The sequence below is a fragment of the Saimiri boliviensis genome, chromosome 8 (genome assembly GCF_048565385.1).
Source record: "Saimiri boliviensis isolate mSaiBol1 chromosome 8, mSaiBol1.pri, whole genome shotgun sequence".
In the NCBI taxonomy this organism is placed as follows: domain Eukaryota; kingdom Metazoa; phylum Chordata; class Mammalia; order Primates; family Cebidae; genus Saimiri; species Saimiri boliviensis.
In genome coordinates this window covers 75,257,463-75,268,972 of record NC_133456.1, presented here as the reverse complement: position 1 = coordinate 75,268,972, position 11,510 = coordinate 75,257,463, and positions in this window count along the sequence as shown.

Below are 11,510 nucleotides of genomic sequence, written 5' to 3'. Positions count from 1 at the left end.
CTTGACATATAAAAAACCCACTTCTGCAATTTAATTTTTAATTATTACATAATAGCCTGTTGACAGGTGAGTCAGTTTTTCAAGCCAGTTATCTTTGATAGACGTGCAGAATGTTTCCAATTTTCTTCTATTATAAATGATGTTGCAATTAACATTCTTATGGGTAAATCTTTGTTCACATCCTTGATTATTTTCTTAATACAAATGCCTAAAAATGGAATTACTGGGTCAAGGGCAATTCTTAATGTTAAAGCCACATTAGGCCTGGCACAATGGCTCATGCCAGTGCTTTAGGAGCCCAAGGTGGGTGGATTGCTTGAGGCCAGGAGTTTAAGACCAGCCTGGGCAACACAGCAAGACCCCATTTCTATAAAAAATGATTTAAAAATTAGCTGGGCTTGATGGCATGCATCTGTGCTCCCAGTTACTCAGAGGCTGAGGTGGGAGAATCATCTGAGCCCAGGAGTTCAAGCACTTAGTGAGCTATCATTGTGCTACTACACCCCGTCCTGGGTGATAGAGCAAGACATTGTCTCAAAAAAGAAAAAAATAAAATAATAATTATAATTATAATAATTTGCCATATTGCTCTCCAGAAATATTATAACAATAGCATTCACACCAGCAGTGTATAAAGCATTAGGAAATGATCTTCCTTTGAATGTCCCAAGCACAGTAAACAAAAGCCTATCTTGAAATGGCAGAGAGACGGGGTGCAGTGGCTCATGCCTATAATCCCAGCACTTTGGGAGGCCAAGGTGGTGGATCACGAGGTCAGGAGTTTGAAACCAGCCCAGCCAATAGGCTGAAACCCCATCTCTACTAAAAATACAAAAATTAGCCAGGCATGGTGGTGCATAGCTGTAGTCCCAGCAACTCGGGAGACTGGGGCAGGAAAATCACTTGAACTCGTTAGGCAGAGGTTGCAGTGAGCTGAGATTGTACCACTATACTTCGGCCTGGACAACAGAGTGAGACTGTCGAAAAAAAAAAAGCAAAGAGAGGTTATGAAGCTTGACTTTCTGGGCTCCTCCAAGGACTGATGGATGAGGACTTTAAGGGGTAAGAAGAAAGTTCCTTCTTTCAAGTAATGTAAGTTACTCTCTAGTGAGTGAAGTAACTGCTCTATGCTAGATGTTGGCGATAAAAAATTAAAAAGCTAGCTAGGCACAGTAGCACATGCTGGTAATCCCAGCACTTTGTGAGGCTGAGTTGGGAGGATTGTTTGAGCCCAGGAGTTTGAGGTCAGCCTGGGCAAAATAGCAAGACTCCATCTCTTAAAAAAAAAAAAATTAAAAATTGGCAAGGCATGATGGCATGCACCTGTAGTCCCAGCTACTAGGGAGGTTGAGGCAAGAGGATCACTTGAGCCAGGATAGGATGTCAAGGCTGTAGTGAGCCATGATTGTGCCACTGCACTCCGGCCTGGTGACAGAGTGAGACCCTGTCTCAAAAAAATAATAAATAAATAAGTGCGTAGTTTTCAATCTTCTGCATTGTAACAGTTGAAGAATCCTTTGCTCCAATGGAAGATAACAGACACCACAGGGCTGCCAAGGGCTGGTCAGTGACAACAGGGAGGACAACAGGATGAGAACAGGGCAACACTCTTTAAAATGAAATCTCACATGATATTTGAGAAACCTGGCTTGTAGCACAAAATTTGCGACAATTCTTGCCTTCTTTATGTTTTAGCAGGTAGCAACATAATTCTTCAAGTGTTCTTTTCTGGAGTTAAGTTAGTTAATTTTGAATAAACCAGGCTCCCAAAATTATGGGTAAATTTTTTTCTACTGTAATTCTTTATGGCTTGAGATTATGTGTGTGTGTGTGTGCACGTGCATGTGTGTATGTGTACATGTGTGCGTGTGTGTGTGTGTGTGTGAGAGAGAGAGAGAGAGACAGAGAGAGAGAGAAAGAGAATTAGAAAGTAGAGGGGAAGAGGTGAGAAGAGGCATGTCAAGGGAATGACAAGATATAAAGCCAGAGTGGTAGTCAGTTAAAAGCCTGAAAGTCTTCTGTGTTGTAATGATTTGCATAGGATACTAAAAGTACTGGGGAATCACTGAAGGTTTTAAGGACTTGGTTCTCAGAAAGATCATCCCAGGTAGCAGCGATGAAAGGCCCCAGCTTCTGCAGGATACCCTCATCAACGCCATGGGCAACAAAAACAGGCGTGTGTGTCGAAGCATCCTTGCAGGGTCTCAGCTCATGGTTGTGGGTTCCAATCTGCTGTCAATTCCTCCTACTTCATAACCATCTTCTCTTTCTGAATGCCTGCCCTGTGGACTTTAGGCTACAGCATCAAATACGGAGATAGCCTTATAGGGACTGTTTATTCAGCCCACACAATTGCATCAGCCAATTCCCTATAATAAATCTGAATTCTGAGTGGTACAGTTGTGAATGAGAAAAGCCTGTCAGAGGAGACACTGCTGAAGAAATGGAAGTGACGGTGGAAACAGAGAGGAAGGACTGGATCTGAGATATAATGAGAATGTAGGAAATCAAGACCTGGTGACTCATGAAATATGGCAGCAAGGAAGAGGGAGGGATCAAGAATGACTCCAGAGTTTTCAGGTTATTTGACCGAGTCAAAGAGTTGAGTTACCATTACAGGAATAGAGCAGATATGGAACAGAGAGGGGACAGGGACCTGAGTTTCAGGCTGTTAAATTTGAAAATCTGAGCAATCACTAAGTGGACACTCATAATATGTGTTGGATGTATGGACCCAAGGCTTAAAGGGGATGAGTAAGATCATCATCAGCTAGAGATTGAGGCTAAAATCTTGGGAGTGGATGAGCTCATTCTGGGAGAGCAGGTAAGGCAATGAGATGAGAATGAGGTGGAGCTCTGGGAAAACTAATATTTAAGGAGTAAGCAGAGGAAGATGAGCTAAAAGAAAAGGAGTCTGAGATTGAAAGGCTGCAGAGGAGAAAGACAGGCTCCATGGACCAGGAAGGATTGTATTCAAAAAGGAAAGGCATGGTCAGAGGGTCAGATGCCATGGAGAGCTTGAATAAAAGAGGTCTAAACATGTATCCATTTTACCATTTTATTCATAACTTCTGGTATCCATTTACCCAGAAGTTCCCCCCGATCTTTGTTGGTAGCAGTTTCAGAGGAGTAGCGGGGATAGAAGCCAGATTACAGTGGGAAAAAAATGAATGGGAATTCAGGAAGTAGAGATGAGCAAGTATGGGCCATTGTTTTTTTTGTTTTTGTTTTTTGTTTGTTTGTTTGTTTGTTTGAGGCAGAGTCTGGGTCTGAAGTCCAGGCTGAAGTTCAGTGGTGCTATCTCCACTCACTGCAACCTCAGCCTCCCAAGTTCAAGTGATTTTCCTGCCTCCCAAGTAGCTGAGATTATAGGCACCTACCACCACGCCCAGCTAATTTTTGTATTTTTAGTAGAGATGGGGTTTTACCATGTTGGTCAGGTTGGTCTCGATCTCCTGACCTCAGGTGATCCACCCACCTCAGCTTCCCAAAGTGCTGGGATTACAGGTGTGAGCCACCGTAGACCATTGTTTAGAGCCACCGTGCCCAGCCAAAAAATACAATAAATAGAAGAAACTTAAGCATGTTTATATGATGAGGGTGTAGGACCGTTCGAGGGGAGATTATAAATACAGCAGAAAGACACATTTGTGGAATAAGACCAAGGCCACTGAGTAAACTGAAATTACAACAGTGGATAAGATTACCAATGGGAGCATAGAAAGCGAGGAGAACACTGGGCGTGGTGCTCATGCCTGTAATCCCAGCACTTTGGGAGGCCGAGGCAGGTGGATCACGAGGTCAGGAGTTCAAGACCAGCCTGCAACATGGTGAAACCACATCTCTACTAAAAATGCAAAAATTAGGCATGGTGGTGCATGAGGCTGAGGCAGGAGAAATGCTTAACCAGACCCTGGAGGCAGAGGTTGCAGTGAACCAAGATCACGCCACTACACCCCAGTCTGCACTACAGAGTGAGACTCTGTCTCAAAATAAATACAAAATAAAGTGACAAGAGAAAAGGTGAAAATCTCAGGAACCCCAGCATTTTAGAGGCAGCTGGAGGAGATGGAGACAGAAAGAGTTCCAAGTAGGAGGTAGGCAATAACAACAAACATTGCAGAGAGATGAAGTAGCATAACAAGGAAAAACAAATCGTTGGGTCAATGGTTTTGACAATAAGAAGGTCAACAATGACCTTTCCCAGAGAAATCTTACTACAGTGGTATGAATATGAACCAAAGTGTGATGGATTGAGATGTGACGAAGAGATAGTAAGTTATCTTTTAGTAACTAAGGCAGTTATAAGTTGGTATTTTGCGGGGAGAGAAATGATAAGGCCAGGTAATAGCAAAGGTTGAGTGAGATGGGCACACTCAGATTTTGGAAGTGTAGATTGGCAAAATCTGTTTGTAAAGCACTTTGACAATACATGTCAAGAGTTGTAAGATATTCACATTATTTTGGAGTGCTAGTTCTATTTCTGAGACTCTACCTTTGAAAGTATTCACACATACAGGAAAGCTTTTATGCATAATAATATTTATTGGTATGTCATTTACACCCATGAAAAAGTGTCCATCTGAATGTCCAACAACAGGAGAATGGCTAAGTAAACTTCTATTTATGTAACAGTGAAAAGGAGGCTTAGCATGACCAACTCCATTTTTCTCCCAGTCTCCCTGCAACTCCCCCCAAAATGATATCTTTTAAGTTAACTGCTTTTGTTTATCTCTGCACATAGGCCACACAAACTATGGGAGGCATTTAGTTTGCAGTTTAACTTTTCTTTTTTTTTTTAAGACGGAATTTCCTTCTTGTCACCAAGGCTGGAGTGCAATGGTGCGATCTCCGTTCCCTGCAAACTCCGCCTCCTGGGTTCAAGAGATTCTCCTGCCTCAGCCTCCCATGTAGCTAGGATTAAAGGCACCCGCCACCACACCTGGCTAATTTTTGTATTTTTAGTAGAGACAGAGTTTCACCATGTTGGCCAGGCTGGTCTTGAACTCCTGGCCTCAGGTGATTCACCTGCCTTGGCCTCACAAAGTGCTGGGATTACGGGCATGAGCTACCATGCCCGGCCTACCGTTTAACTTTAAAGCAAGCATGGTAATAGTCTCTTCCCCAAACTAACTTCCAAGGAGCTAAGAAGGGTGTACACACAAGTAACAATGTTATTTATGTTAAAGATTTATAAGAGCACTGTGACCTGGCCAAGGACAAAGAAGTTTCACCTCCTCAGACCCTTGCTGCCACTCAGGTGCCTGTGATCATTGGATATTTCTTCACCTTAACCCTCTCTCTTTTCTCCCTTTCTCTAACATAAAAGGAGCCTGAAATGCATACTAACTTAAGATGGCTTTTTTTTTTTTCCCGAGACGGAGTTTCGCTCTTGTTACCCAGGCTGGAGTGCAATGGCACGGTCTCGGCTCACCGCAACCTCCACCTCCTGGGTTCAGGCAATTCTCCTGCCTCAGCCTCCTGAGTAGCTGGGATTACAGGCACGCGCCACCATGCCCAGCTAATTTTTTTGTATTTTTAGCAGAGACGGGGTTTCGCCATGTTGACCAGGATGGTCTCGATCTCTTGACCTCGTGATCCACCCGCCTCGGCCTCCCAAAGTGCTGGGATTACAGGCGTGAGCCACCGCGCCCGGCTAAGATGGCTTTTTTAGGACACGAGTCTGCCCGTCTTCTCAGTTTGCTGGGAAGAATAAAGAAAGAATCAATACTGCTCTCCGAATAAAGTTGCTTTCCTTGCCCCAGTGCTTTGTCTCTTGGCTTACTGGATGCTGTTCAGCAAGTGGTATTAGCTTGGATTTGGCTACACTTGCTGAATACCAATTAGCCATCAAAAATGATGTTTATGAGGCCTACACAGTAGTATAGAAAATGTTTATGTTATCATGTTAAGTTGCAAGGCAGGACAGACAGTTGAAATGACACTGCCATGATGCTGGGCTGTGTTTCGTAAGGCACCCCTGCGCAGCGGTGGAGGTGGGAGGCAGAAGGAAAGTAACGCAATACAGGAAAGGGTTAATGGTGTTTGAGATATGAGATCGTGGGAGGCATTTATTTTCACTCCTTCAACTTCTCAGGGTTTTCCCTAATTTTTTTAGTAAACACATAGCGTTTAGAAATTAAGACCTACTCTACGCCTGACAGGTGTACCGGAAGATCACAGGATGAATGAATCCAAGCTGGAAAACACTCTTCAGGATATTAACCAGGAGAACTTCCCCTACCTAGGAAGGTAGGCCAACATTCAGATACAGGAAATACAGAAATAAATGTTTTTTTTTAAAAGGAAGTTTGGTAGTAAAACAAAGGGGAAAGATAGGGAAATGGCTTGAGAGGAATGTAGGGTCATGGGGGAGAGATCATTTAGCATGGGTGTCATCTGAAAGTGTGGTCAGCAGAAAGCGTGGTGCTGATGTAGGTGGAAGGGATGCTGGGAAGGGTGAAGTGATCAGGGAAGGTGAGGGTTGGGGGAGTAGCCTAAGAGAGGAGGAAGATACTTCCTCTGAGCCGGACAGAAGGAGGTGACAGTGGGTGACTTCAGAGATATAGTGGAGGGAATTCTTACCTAATAGCTTTGATTTTCTTTGAAAGCTGGGAGATTCAACTGTTGAGAGTTGAGATGTGGAGGTATGATTAGGATTTGAGAGGGGTAAATATGTAGACGAGTCATTGTGGGGAGTGGGAAATGAAGTCATGAAGAGACGAGGATAGCGGTGGCGAGCTGCGGTGACCCTGTCTGAGGATGGAGAGCAACTTTTGTCAGGGCATCAAGAGCCAAGCCCTTCAGTGGGGCCCTCAGGATGGAAACAGGACAGAGAGAAAGTCCAGCTGGACTTGGGCCCTGATAAGGCATGTGGTCCGGAGGACCGAAGGTTAAGATCCACAGAGGGTGCTTACGTGAATATCTTTGAAATGATCATTGTGGGGTTGGGGCCTGAAGACAAGGAAGTAAAGCAAGGAAGTGTCTGACACCCTGAACAAACAGAGAGACAGAGGGATTGATGTTCTCAGTGAAGCTCATCAAGAGTGAGTCAGAGGTGGATAAAAGGCAGCTGAGAGCAGAGTGAGGGCAGAGTGAGGGCAGGGCGAGGTTTGCCATCCAGGAAGAGGACCACTACACCATGATGGTGTGACTGTGGGAACTGGGGGTGGCAGAAATGGTGTGGAGGTAGGGAAGGCAAGATGGGAAGAGCTGCAGATGTTGGATAGGTGGGCCATCAGCAGGCGTGTTGAAGGTGGCTGAGGCAGGGGAGGAGAGAATTAAAATGGATCAGACAGGCTGCCACATGTATACTAAAAAACACAAAACACATCAGAAAGAGCTCTGTCCCATAAAATAGGTCCAGAAAAAGCTGAGGTTTTCCTAGTTAGGGCTCGGGGAAGGCTTCTGAAGAAGAGGGTTTTTGAGGTGGGTGCGGAAATAGCGTTTAGACATATGGTTTTGGGGAACAGGGCAAGAGGCAGTACACACAGGGAGCAATATGCAGTCACAGAGAGACAAGAAATCCCAGGGTTTGTTCAAGTAAGATCTAGTAATTGATTTTACCTGGTTAGAGCATGATATTTAAAGGAAATAGGATAGAGAAGGGGACGATTTTGTAAAGCCTTGTTGAGTTCTTCCTTCAGGCAGTGTACCAAGAGGTAATGAAGTGAAAAAGTCAAGACTAGCTGAAAAGTCAGGACTAGGCACTATGGAGGTGCCATGGAGGGTGAGATAGAGACGATAAAAACATTATTACCCAATCCACTTATATCCATGGCTTGTGTCTCAATGGAGACCAAAGAAAACATAGCCATGCATGGGCTTTGGATGAGATGTCATCCAAAGCTATCCAGTTAGGAAAAGGCCTCCCATCCTCCAGAGATTACCATTGTTTCCTGTATTGAGGGCCTGAGAGTTCATTGATCCCATGGCCTAGTCTTGACCAGAATCATCAAACTACAATCAAGGCAGGCTGCTGCCTGCTCATTCTGGACCCTAGCTCCTGAAAGCTTGATATGCCCCAAATAGAACCCTTTTTGGTGTCTGTCCTTTCTAGGCACTCTCATCTCTTTTCCCTTTCTTCTTCCTCTTTCTCGACTTGCTGTGCCATCAGGTATGCCTCCTTTGCCCAAATCCTTCCACCTGCATTCTGAAATTTCCATTCCATAGTAAATAAAAGGCTACCTGCCCTGTTAACTGTGCCATCTTCTGGGCTCAACTTGAGTCTCACTTTCACTCAAGCACAGCTTCTCCAGAAGAACTCTGGAATGGAGGCCTATGTTTAGGAACACTGGCATCCTCCCCATTTCCCAGTGTTTTATCCAGGATGTTAGTCCTCTGTGCTTGCATAAAACCCTTTTTCTGTGGGGACCATGCCACCTAGCTTGTAGACACTTTCCTCTTCCTGTTCCTGCCATCTTCTGACTTACTGGCCTCTCTGTGTCGCTTATATTTTTGTCTCCTGGCTTATTCTCCTGCCCTCCACCCTCAAGCTTGTCATTATTCACATGGATTCATCTTCCGTACAGACAACACCCTTGCTTCTTTCTTGCTTGACCGGATTGACATCAGAGACTAGCACCTAACTCCACATGAAACTGATCTATTCTTTGACTGCCATTCCCCCGCCAACTCAATTTCTCCTTACTTCCACTGTACTAGGCCACAGTGGCAAACTATAACCGAAGGCCAAATTCAGCTCACTGCTCATATTGCAATAAAAGTTGTACTGGAACACAGCCATGCCTATTCATTTATATATTAGCTATGGCTGCTTTCCTCCTAAAATAGCAGAGTTGCATTGAAATAGAGAATGCCTGGTCCGTAACATCAAAGATATTTACTACCTGGCCCTTCACTAAAAAGTTTTTGTTGTTGTTGTTGTTGTTGTTTTTGAGACAGAGACTTGCTCTGTCACCCAGGCTGGAGTGCAGTGGCACAATCTCGGCTCACTGCAATCTCCGCCTCCCAGGTTCAAGTGACTATCCTGCCTCAGCCTCCTGAGTAGCTGGGATTACAGGCACCTGCCACCATGCCCGGCTAATTTTTGTATTTTTAGTCAAGATGGGGTTTCCCCATGTTGGTCAGACTGGTCTCAAATGCCTGGCCTCATGATCTGCCCACCTCAGCCTCCCAAAGTGCTGGGATTACAGGCGTGAGCCACCATGCCCAGCCACTAAAAAGTTTTCTAACCCCTATTCTAGACAAACAAAATAAAAATATCTTTCTATGAAAATAAAACTTGAGCATGTGGAAAGTTTGGGAAATAAGAAAAAGTATTAGTACAACAAGGAAAAGCAGCTCCTCAGTATTCCTTAATTCAGATATAATCACTGTTAGTATTTTAGTTTTGCTTCCTGTTATTACTTGGTAATTTTTTATTCCTGTCTGTATGTATATATTGATATATACATTTTTTTAGAAAACCAGAATAATACCACTTTAAAACCCACTTTTTTCATTTCAAAATATGTTATAAATGTATTTCTACATAAATTGTTACTTTTTATAGCATAATTTTAAATTTCTGCAAAGTAGTCCATGGAGTGAACATAATGTTATTTCATTAGCCAGCCTACTAGTACAGAAAATTTATATTGTTTATAATCTACTTTCTTTCAAATAGTGCTGTGATGAACATTATGAACATTCTTAGCCTTGGCAGACCATATGAAAGGAGTGTTGAATTCATCAACTGCTGAATGCTCAACACACACACACACACACACACACACACACACACACACACACACAGTGATAAGAATGCTAGCAAGGCAGTATATTCCTATTGAGACTTTTGGGTCTAGTTGGGGGGTGGGGAAAGGGCTACAGGTGTTGAGAGTGGTATATGCTAGCACCAGTGATATTTTATAAAAGTGAATATTTGGGAAATTGACGTTGACTGCCATGTCACATAGGTTACATTTTCTTGCTTTAAATCTTAAAGATTAAAAATACATAATTTACATTTTGAAACAATTTAAATCTTACACATTTAAAAAATCAGCCAAAGATTGCTTTTTTTTTTTTTTTTTTTAATTTTAGGCAGGGTCTTACTCTGTGTCCCAGGCTGGAGTGTAGTGGCAGTGGTACAATCTCAACTCACTGCAGCCCTGACCTCCTGGGCTCAGGTGATCCTTCCACCTCTGTCTCCCCAATAACTGGGACCACAGGTGCATGCCGCCAAGCCTGGCTAATTTTTGTATATTTTGTGGAGACTGGACTTTGCCACGTTGTCCTGGCTGCTCTCAAACTCCTGGGCTCAAGTGATTCACCCACCTCGGCTTCCCAAGTGCTGGGATTATAAGCATGAGCCACCATGCCAGCCACCGTGTCTAGCTGAGATTGCATATTTTTAAAGCAAGCACAGTATGAGTCGTATTTACAGCATTGCCATATGACTATTCCATGAAAGAGAAATAATCATCACCTTTTGTCAATATCATGGGAACGACACTTTTTCATGTGCAACAAAATTTTGAGGAGTAACTTTGATTATTGCTATTTTATTCTTCTAATGCTTGGTGTTATTAGAGTTGTAAATTTTTGTACAATCTTTTTCCTTTTTTTTTTTTTTTGAGATGGAGTCTTGCTCTGTTGTCCAGGCTGGAGTGCGATGGCATGATCTTGGCTCACTGCAACCTCCACCTCTCGTGTTCAAGCAATTCTCCTGCCTCAGCCTTCTGTGTAGCTGGGATTATAGGCGCCCACTACCATGCCCAGATAATTTTTGTATTTTTAGTAGAGATGGTGTTTCACCATGTTGGTCAGGCTGGTCTCGAACTCCTGACCTCAGATGATCCACCTGCCTTGGCCTCCCAAAGTGCTGAGATTATAGGCATAAGCCACCGCACCTGGCCAATTTCTATATTATCTTAACAGCTACCAAAATATTCTTAATTGGTAGTAGTGGCACAAGTATGAAACAACACAACTGAAATCCAGTAACTTTGAAACATGAGTTAGACATGATTACAATCCACTAAGAAAACAAATAAATGAGACATATTTAGTGCTATTAATTTACGAGAGAACACTCTGCAAAATAAAAATAATGTTAAGAAAGTACAGAGTAGTATTAATACAAAAAATCTGCTATAAGGGCGATATATTTAACAGCTCTAAAACATATTCTCTCTGATACTATTGGGAAGAAGTAATTCTAAAATAATTCACGTTTTGAATAATGCTGTCTCCAGGTATGCATCACTTAGAGGAAACAAGTCACATAGGAAACTGTTTTAGGTAATTGTGGTGAGGAAATCCTGAAGATATTATTTGGAAATACAGTGTTAGAATTCAAGAAAGAGGTCCAATCTGGAGCTATTAAGTTGCAGTTGTCTGGGTAAGAATGACAGTTTAAATCATGAGAGAGGATAAACTTGCCAAGCAGAGTACAGATTTTAAAAAAGGCCAAGAACATAATCTTCTGAGGCCACCAAATTCAGAGGATGAGGAGCAGCAGCAGAAAGGGAGGGCACTTTCTGAGAACCTAGAATGTGCCAAGA